Source organism: Talpa occidentalis, unplaced genomic scaffold (assembly GCF_014898055.3).
Source record: "Talpa occidentalis isolate TD23 unplaced genomic scaffold, MPIMG_talOcc4v2.1 talOcc4.7, whole genome shotgun sequence".
NCBI classification, from domain to species: domain Eukaryota; kingdom Metazoa; phylum Chordata; class Mammalia; order Eulipotyphla; family Talpidae; genus Talpa; species Talpa occidentalis.
In genome coordinates this window covers 66012714-66023749 of record NW_023605083.1, presented here as the reverse complement: position 1 = coordinate 66023749, position 11036 = coordinate 66012714, and the positions used below count along the sequence as shown (strand labels likewise).

The 11036-nt window shown below is 37.3% G+C and overlaps 1 non-coding gene across 1 annotated transcript; it reads right to left on the bottom strand.

Annotated features, from left to right (window-relative positions):
• Positions 1 to 465: 465 nt before the first annotated feature.
• LOC119233168 (U1 spliceosomal RNA) lies at positions 466 to 630 on the bottom strand. Its single transcript, XR_005122319.1, has one exon. It is a non-coding gene; the product is annotated as a U1 spliceosomal RNA (small nuclear RNA).
• Positions 631 to 11036: the final 10406 nt, after the last annotated feature.

Below are 11036 nucleotides of genomic sequence, written 5' to 3'. Positions count from 1 at the left end.
TCAGCCCTTCTTTCATGGCTTATTTTTTTCTCATGGTATTTTTTTTTCTTTTTAAAATTACTCTGGTGATGGTAGTGAATATTGTTTATTATTTTCTGAAGTTATTTTAGTATTGGTGTTGGTATATTTTTTATTAGATATACAATTCTAGGTTGATAGTTATTATTTTTTAGCAATTTGATATACTCCACTGCCTTCTTTCTGCGGATTAAAGTTAACAGTTATTCTAAGTCTCGTGTCTTTGAGTTAAATTGTTTTATCCTTATGACTATTTTAAGAATTTCTCTTTTCCATTGATATTTTTCTATGCCCGTAGTTTCACTGTTACTTGTTTAGCTTGTGTGTTTGGTTTTCCTACTTAATATTCAATCTTTTTATCCCCCAATTTTACTAAGGTAAAATTAACATAGAACATTAAGTGAGTTTAAGGTATACCACCTGTTAATTAGTTGTTGTTTTCCCAGGGGAGAGCATGGACACAAGCACAGTCCTCTACTACCACAAATTATGTAGTTGAGTTTCCCATATTTGGGGAAATTGTGGAAGTCAGCACATTGGGAGTGCGATGGGGCACCTCACCCTGAGAAAACCACCTTTGTGATCATGGTATCTCCCCTGACTGGTAGGTGTCATCCTGATAATTTGATACACTTATATATTGTAAAATTATTACCACCATAGCATTAGCTAACACCTCCATCATGTCACATCATTATGATTTCTTTTTTTGTGGTGAACACATTGACTATCTACTAATTTCTTAGCAGTTTTCAAATATTTAATGCAGCATTGTTAACTATATATTAGATCCCCAAAATTCAGCCATCTGATAACTGAAATTTTGTTACCTTGGGCCATAATTTAAAATAATAATATAGGGCCTCCCCTGGTGGCGCAGGCGGTTGAGCGCCACACTCTGAAGCTGTCCACAGCCTCTGCACCACTGGTTTGATCCCAGCTGGCTGGCCGGCGAGGGTTCCACATGTTGCAGCAGACCTCTCTTGTCTCGCTGGCTCTTCCCCTCAGTAGTGTATTTTGTCAGTTTGCCTGTTCTCTTCCTTTCTCTGTCTCTGGTGAATCCTCTCACCCTCCTGTGCATCTGGCCTGTACCCTGGTTCTTGTGTAAATTAATAAATAAATCATTAATAAATAAATAAAATAATAATATAAAATATTATGATATGTTAATAACATTTTAATAATAGTTATGTAATATATTGTTATAAGTATATGTATGTGTATATATCATATTGTCTTTCTCCAATCATTTGCTGATGGACACTTATGTTGTTTCCAAATCATGGCTATATTGAATAATGCTTGAATACAGTGAATACAGGAATGAAGATATATCTTTGAGACCTTGTTTTCATTATCTCGGTACATATAACCAGAAGTGGGTTGGTGGAATCATATGGTAGCTCTATTTTTGCTTATTTGAGGAACCTTCATGTTGTTTTCCATCTTGGCGATACCAACTTACAATCCCCCTTCAGTGTATAGGGTTCCCTTTTCTCCACATTCTTGCCACTAATTGTTATCTCTTGGCTTTTTGATGAAGCCATTGCAATAGCTGTGAGATGATATATGGTTGTGGTTTTCATTTGCATTAACTGATGGTGAGTGACATTGAGCATCTTTTCATATATCTGTTGACCATTTGTATGTCTTTTTTTAAGGAAGATGTCTATTTCTGTCCTTCTGCCCATTTCAAAATGCATTATTTTTTCTCCCTTTGAAATTTTTTAAAGATTTTTTTTTATTTATGCATACAAGAACTGGGCCACAGTCCAGAGGTGTGGGGGGTGAAAGGATTCACCAGAGACAGAGTGGGGAACAGAACAGGCAGATTGACTGAAATACACTGCTGAGGGGAGCAGCAGGCGAGTCAGGAGAGGTCTGCTGCACCATGTGGGTATCTCCCAGGCCGGGAATCGAACTCGTGCTGCAGAGGCTGCAGAAAGCTTCATAGGTTGCGTCTTAAACCCTTGCACCACCAGGGAGGCCCCTCCCTTTGAGATTTATGAATGCTGTGTTTTGGATGTTAACACCTTATCAAACACATGTTTTATAAATATCTTTTCCATTCAACAGTTTGCCTCTTCATTTTGTTAATTCTTTCTTTTGCTGTGCAGAAGCTTTTTAGCTTGATATAGTCCCACTTATTAATATTTTTATATTTGTTGCTTGTGTTTTGTTGTCGTATCTGAAAAGTTATAGCTAAAACTAATATCACTAATCCTTTTCCCTATATTTTCCTCTAGGAACTGTTATGTTTAAGTATTTAAGTATTGTGTTTAAGTATTGTGAGTGGTGTAAAATACGACTCCACTGTTCTTATGTGGTTTCCAGTATTCTCTACACAGTTTATTGAAGAGAATGTTCTTCTCCCATTGAGTCCTCTTAACTCCCTTGTCAAGTATTATTTGAATATATGTATCGGGGTCTCTTTCTGATCTCTTGATTCTGTTCCATTGCTCTTTTTGTCTCTTTTTATGCCAGGACTATACTGTTTGATTATATAATTTTATAATTTAGTTTAAATCATAAATGTGGTGCCACCAATTTTGACCTACTTTCTCAGAATTGTTTTGACTAGTTGGGTTTTTGTGGTTCCATGCAAATTGTGTTTTGTTTTTTTTTTTTTTTCTGTTTCTGTGGAAAATAACTTTGGGATTCAAAAAGAAAATAGGAAGTAAAATTATCTTCCTGTCAGTAATTTTTCTATTTTTTCCCCTAAATATTTAGCGATCAGCTACTATGGCCCAGGCACAGAGGATGTATTAGTGCCCAAAACAGACAACTCCCTGCCTTTTTCCTAATAGACAAATAAGCAAATATATATGTAATATCAGAGGATAAATATGCATTGGGGAAAAATCAAGGCATGGAGGATGCTTTCTACAGACTGATGAGTTGATGTTTGGGCAGAGATGTGAGGAAAAACTAGGGAGGAAAGAATCTATACATAAATGTGGTAGAGGAATATTCCAGACAGATGGGAAAATTTGTTCAATGACTTAAATGGAAGTATGCTAAGGCACTTTGGGAAAAGTTGGAGGCCAGTGTGGCTTCAGCACAGAAAGTGAAAGGAGTGAATGGTGGAATGAGGGTTAAATTATGTGGCCTTATAGGTCATTGCAGGGATTTCAGCTTTTATTCTAAGTGAAATTGGAATCCATTTAAAGATATCGAGCAATATTATCTGACTTTTAAAAGTCAGGTTGTTGAGTGTAAATTCTGATTAGTGAGACCTTTGCTGAGAATAAACAGTAAGGGTATAAAGGACTGAAATAGAGTTAGTCCATTAACTCTGGAGATGACAGATACTTACACCAATATGTAACTGTGTAGATATGAGATATGAGAAAACTGGAGTCTAGATTTATTTGAAGTCAAAGCCAATGAAGTTTGCTGTTTGGTTGGGTGAGATGTGAGGATTAAAAGAGAATGCAAAACAACTGCTAAGCTTGGGATTTGAACAATCAGAAGAAAGGAGTTTCCATTTATTGAAATGGTAAAGACTGAGGGTGGAGAGTAGTTTGAGGAGTCATGAAAGAACTCAATTTGGACAGTTCATTTTGAGATAAATATTAGATATACAAGAGGAGACACTGAGAATATAGTAAGATATAAACCTCTGAATTTTGAAATGGTTCTAGGTAGAGATAAATGTGTTGGGGGGTTATCAGACTATAGATACTGTGTCATCTAGATGTTATCCCCATGAGGAAGGTTCTCCTGACACCTCAGTTCAGAACACAAAGGGGAGAAAGAACAATAGAACATCGGCAGATAGAGGGGACTAGAAACCAGAATTGATTCTTATTTCTACTCATCAAACTGCCTCTAGACTTGAGAATCCTGTTGTAGATCTAAGTGAATTACTTCTCACTTGCCAAAGCAGGCTTAGATTTTGGACTTACCTCCATCACAATAGTCAGCACACTGTATGGTTTGATAAATTGTTATTTTTTTTAAGTTTTCATCCCCAAATTGCCTTATGTACAACTATTAATGAACCTATCTCATTTTATGAAACACTGGGATGGATGATATCCCAACCCAGTCTAGAATTCACAGGTCCATTGAGTCATACAGATAAATACTGAGGTAACGAAGAAAGGAAAATTTCTTGGTGACATTGGGAATTCTCAGTTAAGTCATGTGCTGGGAATAAAAATGAGATGAACTTTAGGTTGCCTGGGATTATCGAGCTGAATTCTAGCACATGACTGGCATGGTATAAACTCAATAAATATTTATGAGATAATTCAGTTTTCTAGCAGGCTTGACCTGAGTTAGATGTCCCTGAAATTCAGCTTTTAAATCACAAACTACTAAATAAACCAAGTTACCAGTGTTTTCATTCATAGTGTTAGTTTACATATGTCAAAAAACTCAGCATGAACATATTGTGTGCCTGCTGTTACTAGTTCTTTAGTAGCAAGTTTGCTTAGGAGAATAGGGTCAGGATTTCATGGTAGAGTCATTAGAGGCAAGGGCATTTCTCTGAATAGTGTAGTATCTACAGAGCACACTAAAAATATGTCCTAAACAGTCTCAACACTTGCTTACCAGTGGACAGAAAATTCAGAAAATCAAAGAACCACTCCATACCTGGCATGGTAAAGTCCCTTTTGGGTTGGAGAGCTGTTTGTATGGCTATCTTTTCCCAGGAACAGAAGACAGCATCCTTTTTTCAGTTCCTGTTTATTTTGCAGCAATGAAAGCCTTTCCCAACAGCAGTTAATGAGAATTTCAGAAATACTGGATATCTTGAGACAGCTTTATGTATCCACTGTCCACCCAAATTAAGAATTCAAGCATGGTTTCAGGTTTTATGTCTAGTTCTTTAATCCATTAATCCTGGTGGGAGTGCAAAATGGTCCAACCACTATGGAAAGCTGTGTGGAGATTTCTTAACATACTAAAGATAGAGCTTCCATATGATCCAGCAACTCTACTCCTAGGTATTTACCCAAAGGACACAGAAACATTAATTCAAAAGGGCACCTTCACCCCTATGTTTATAGCAGCACTATTTACAATAGCTAAGCTGTGGAAACAACCCAAATGCCCAAAAATAGATGACTGTATCAAGAAGATGTGGTCCATATACACAAGGGAATATTACTCAGCAATCAAAAAATATAAACTCATGCAATTTGCAGCAACATGGATGGAGCTGGAAGGGATCATGCTCAGCAAAATAAGCCAGAAAGAAAAAAAGAAAAAAATACCAGATGGTCTCACTCATAACAGGAATTTAGAAAACCTAAATAAGGGACCAGGAAAAAGACTAATTTCAATAAAGTAAAAATCAAAATCAACAAGCAACTATAGACCAGAGATACACTATGGTGGGGGGTGGGGGGAGTAGAGGAGAGATTAGGGTAAGAATAAGGGGGGTGGAAATTTTATGGGGAATATAACCAAAATGAAAATGTGTACATTGTACAAAAATGAAAAATGATGTAAGAATTATATAAAATAAGATAATTTAATAAAAAAATACAAAAAAAGGTTTAATATAGAGAATAAAAAAAAAAGAATTCAAGCATGCAAGCATCAAGTAGCATGTTATGTAGTCTTCAAAGGGTGCCCACTCCATCCAGGGTGACCCAGACACCATCTTTCCATGTTTCAGAGTGAGAGGCATATAGCAGGAATTTGGTCTTCTCAAAATCTTAGCTTCTATACACAGTATTTTTTTTAAATGTTATTGCTAATCAAAACATATCTATTCTTTTTTTTAAAGATTTATTTATTTTTATATAAGAGTTGGGGTATAGGCCAGAGGCACGGGAGGGTGAGAGGATTCACCAGAGATAGAGCGGGGAGCAGAACAGGCAGACAACCAAAATACACTGCTGAGGGAAGCAGCGGGCACAACAAGAGAGGTCTGCCACACCATGTGGGAATCTTCTTGGCTGGCCGGGAATTGAACCCAATCTTCAGGGCTGAAGACAGCTTTACAGTGCTGTGCTCAACCCAGGGAGGCTCCAAAACATATCTATGGTTGAAGAACCTATGAACAGGGAATGATATGGTCTTGATACCAGCAACTCACTCATATTTCTAGTTTAAGATACTTGAATTGTCCTATATTTACCATTAATTTACAGGAAGACCTTGGGCTACTTGTTGATTTTTCTGACCTGAGTTTGTTTATGATAAAAAATAACATAAAACAACAACCACAAGACAGAAAAAGGATTGAGTGACTGAGTTATCACTAATATTACTTCTGTTTCAAAGCTGTGTAGTTCTAGAATGTGACTGACTCCAACAGAAATTTTGTCAACTATATTTAAAAGGCATTTCTAGTAAGCTTTCTGTGAACATTAAGTCTCAGAAATAATATTTTTATGCTCAAAACATAGAAATGAGCTGACTGACATGAATACATCCCTTCAGAATTAGCAAGCAAAATAGAAGTAAGGTATTGGGTTCTTGCCCACCTCAGCCATCAACACATTTCCAAAGCCTTCAAATGGAAACAATCACATTTTGAAAATTGAAGAGGTCTCCCATCACATATAACAAGAGTAGTTTAAACAGCTAAACAAATAAATGGAGGTGGCGAGGATGAGTGGGGACTAATAGACTTAGGAGTTTCAGAGGTGCAGAAATCAAAACTTAAATTTTATTCAATAGAGAGAGTCCATGCTTAGTTTAAAATACAGCTGCTGCCTCTTGATACTCTACATAATTCTTGAACAAGGAGTCATGCATTTTCACTTTTCACTGGGTCACACAATATTTAGCCAATTTTTTTTTTTTTTAATTTTACTTATACAAGCACTGGGTACAGTGAGAAGTGCAGGAGGGTGAGAGAATTCACCAGAGGCAGAGCGGGGAGCAGAGCAGAGCAGGCAGACTGACAAAGTACACTGCTGAGGGGAGCAGTGGGCTGCAGGAGAGGTCTGCGTGCCATGTGGAGCCCTCGCCAGGTGGCCGGGGATCGAACCGGCATTGCAGAAGCTGCGGACAGCTTTAAGTTCAATCTTGAACTTAATCTATCTGAAACTTTGCTTCCCCATCTTTAAAATGAGATCATCGTTCAAGATCATGGTGAGGATTAAGTGTGATACTTATGAAAGTTCCTAATAAGCTCAGAGCACAAAGCGTTTGCTAAATAAATGGTAAGGCATATTCTCTACTTGGATCCATTCCTAGACCCAAATCTAATCATTCTTCTTTAAAAGGAGACATAGACACAAGTCTTTTAATTTGTCCTCACTTAATTTTCACAGACTGGTACATCCAAATATGAAAGCATTAAAGGGGACTGTGTTATAGTGAAGGATATATTGGTTTTATTTTTAATTTATTTATATATTTTTACATCAGTGTTCATTTTTGTACAAGTTTGATTTCTCCTTTCAGGTGTAACCCCCAGAAAATTCCCACCACCAAGACACCTGTGAACCTTCATCATACTCTCTAGTGCTCTTCCCTCCCCTGATTTGATCCATCTCCTTCCCCTTCTCCTGCTGAATATCTCCAATTTATAGTTTACCTGCTAGTTCTGTCTTTTTTCACCTGATCCCTTGTTTGGTTCCCCTATATTCCTCCTATAAATGAGATCATCCGATATTTTTCTTTTTCCTGCTGACTTATTTCACTGAGTATGATCCCTTCCAGCTCCATCCATGTTGCTGTATATGGTATGAGTTTATTTTTTTTTTTTGATTCCTGAATAGTATTCCATTGTGTATCTATATCACATCTTCTTGATGCAGTCATCTGTTTGGGGACATTTAGGTTGTTTCCCTATCTTAGCTATTGTAAATAGTGCTGCAATAAACATAGGAGTGCAGGTTTCCTTTCAGATTAATGTTTTTTTGACCTTTGTATATATTCCTAGGAGTAGGTTTACTGGGGCATATGGTAGCTCCATTTTTAGTAGTTTTAGGGTCCTCCACACAGCTTTCTGTAGTGGTTGGATCATTTTTGCATTAGTAAAAGATGTATTTGGACTTCTATCAGTGAACTGAATGTGGTATGAGCACCACTATAAGGGTTCTCAGTGATGCATACCTGAAACTTACAGAATGCTAAAATGAGTTGTTACTTCAATTAAAAAAATACCTATGGAACATGAAAGATGGCAACATATTAAATTTTTTCAAGTTTACTGGTAAAAATATTTGGCGAGACAATAGAAAAATATCAAAAAGCCATATTGAATAAAAGATGGTTGGTCATCTCAGAAAATTTGAGTAAAAGATGGTTGGTCATCTCAGTAAATCTGATGTGTTTATAGTTGGTCCTGGAATTTCACAAGGACTGATTGCTCTAACAAGGCTTTTGAAAATAATAACAGTTCTCTGTATTTCAAAGAGTATAATGCACCCCAACCAGTAATTAACATTGAATGTGGCCTGTGCACATCTGTTCTAGACAAATAAGCCCTTCAATGGCCAATCTATTACTTTAGTAATTACTCTGAAGTTCTGGAGGAATATGTGAATTGTTACTATGGAGAAGTTATGTCATTTATTTCCCTTGAACTCTGTTCTTTGCACATTATTAGTTTTTAAAGTATGCAATTTTTTTAGTTTCAGAAGAGGTCTTGCTCTTCACCTCTTTTTGAAGAGCTTTTAATATCTTTTGTTTGATTTTTGTTTCCATTCACACATCTTCTTTATTTCAAAATAATTTGACATTAGAGTTGTACAGTTACATTCTTAGCTAGAACATAATGGAATTGGGTGGGAGTTGAGGGTTTTTTTAAAAATAAAATAAATGATAAAAATCAATGTTAGCTCACATCTATGAACTATGCACATTTAATGAACTATGCACCAATATTCTCATGAATTTAACATGCCTCTAATTGCATCTTCTTAACAGCTTTATGAGTTATGTATTATTATGGCCCCTAAACAAATGACGAAAATGAGGTTTAACAAGATGAGGTAATTTGAGCATAATCATATTAGTTGTCACACTAATGTGAATTCATACCTGAAGAATCCCAAAGCCTGCATTTTCAATCACTAGGCCATGCAGAACACAAATATACGATATGCAAAGAACTTATAAGGAAGGAGAAAAGCAAGTAAATTGTCACTCGTTCATTCATTCAAAAATCCAATTTACATATGAGTCAAATGCTACTCTAGGCAATGAAGAGGCAATGCCTAGAATAGAGGTAATCCTCACCTCCAGGGCCATATAAAGTGACAGACATGCCACCCAAGTAAGTGCATTGTCTGAATTGTGTTCAGTGCTGTGGTGTGAGGCAGAGGTGTGGCATACTGGGTGAGCATATAACAGGAGAACAGCTCCCAATCTGCTGTTAAAAATAACAAGGTCTCTTTGAGGAAGTGAGAGTAGAGCTCAGATGTGGAGGATGAGTAGGGTTAGTGGGAAATGGGGTACACTCACCCCCAGGACACATAAACTCCTAGACAAGTTAGTGTCAGTGGAGGTGGAATTTTCAGGACCGAGGAAGGAAGAGAAGTGAAGAGAGAGATGAACAGATCCTTTTTGGCACACTAAGCCTGAGGTGCTTGTGATGTGGCCAAGAAGAAGTGTCAACTAGCCATTATAGGGACACAAATGAAGAATCTAGGCTGGAACTGCAGATGTGGGACTTAAGTCTGTTCACATCAAAGAGCAAGATACTGAAAAAGTAAACTGAAGAATAAGAAGGGGGGAAAGAGATCAAAAGAGGAAAGAAATGAGAAAGAAAGAGAGAGAGGGGGAGAGGGAGAGAGAGACAGCACGCACGCAAAGCAAAAGAGGAACACAATTGCCCTGTGTCTGCAAGGAGAATGAGGTAGAGCAGTTGTGAGGGGCAGGGAAAGCCAGCAAGTGTGGTCTCCTGTAAAAGAGTGGGGTGGGAAGTAGGACATAGGTTGAAAAACTGTGTTTTTGAAAGCTGAAGGGATTCATTGTTTCTTGTGTAAATGGGGATAAAAGAGGTAAGGACATAGGTAGATACAGATGTGTTGTAATAGCACATGCAAGTTCTATCATGTATGCAAGGACAGACATGAACCACATAGAGAAAGGATGAATAAACTCTCAAGGAAAGGGGAGGACAGGATTAGAGGGGCAGTAGAGAGGATGTGACCTTTCACTTGTGTTTTGAAAGATAACATGGGCATTGAGCAGACGGATATAGTCTTCAGGATTAGCAAATGGAAATAGAGCATGTCTCATGCAATATTTAGGACAAACTTACACTAAAATACTTTCTTTTGCTTATCTGAAATTCATATTGTGCTGGGGATCCTTTATTTTGCCAGGCAATTTTTCAAGCATAGAAATTGGGAAAAAGCATTCTCAGAGGCTGCAGCAAAAATAAAAGCCTGAGCTTGGACCTTGCCATGCATTTAGAGAATCACAGACATCTTGTAATGAGTCAGCCATGAAGTTGTTGCAAATGGTAGGACCACAGAGGGATTCAGGTACCATGATATGAAAGAGTTTGTTTGCAGGTGAGCATTTGGTGAGCAGTATGTCCTGAAGTTTACCAGATGGAAAACAAATGTATGGAAGGAAAGAAATCTTGTTTGTTGAACACCTTGATGTGCTATTTTATTTTCTAGATAGATAGGCAGGCAGATAGACAGGTAGGCAGGCAGGCAGACAGAGACAGACTGACAGAAAGAAATGTCAAGGTAGATACATGTAGATAGATGTAGATACAGAGATAGAAATGCAGAGATGCAAGTATAGATAGACACAGACATAGAGGTAAAGTTAGATAATCATTGAATAGATTCCATAATTATGTGTGTATACATCTATGTGTATATGTGTATGGATTTAATATATAATCATTGGATTATAGAAAAGTCACAGACAGGGAAATGAGGTCCAGAGGGTAATCAGCTCAGCATCACGTGGAAGGTGAGTGGTACACTAGCTGTCACTGCCACCAGCCCAGGGCTCCTCCCGTCCAGTGAGTTTATACAATTACAATGAACTGCAGCTAGTTTCTCTCCATAGGATCACAGAACTAGATACAGAGGTGAATGTGCTTTTCACTGATGAGAATTCATACCTTGAGAAGT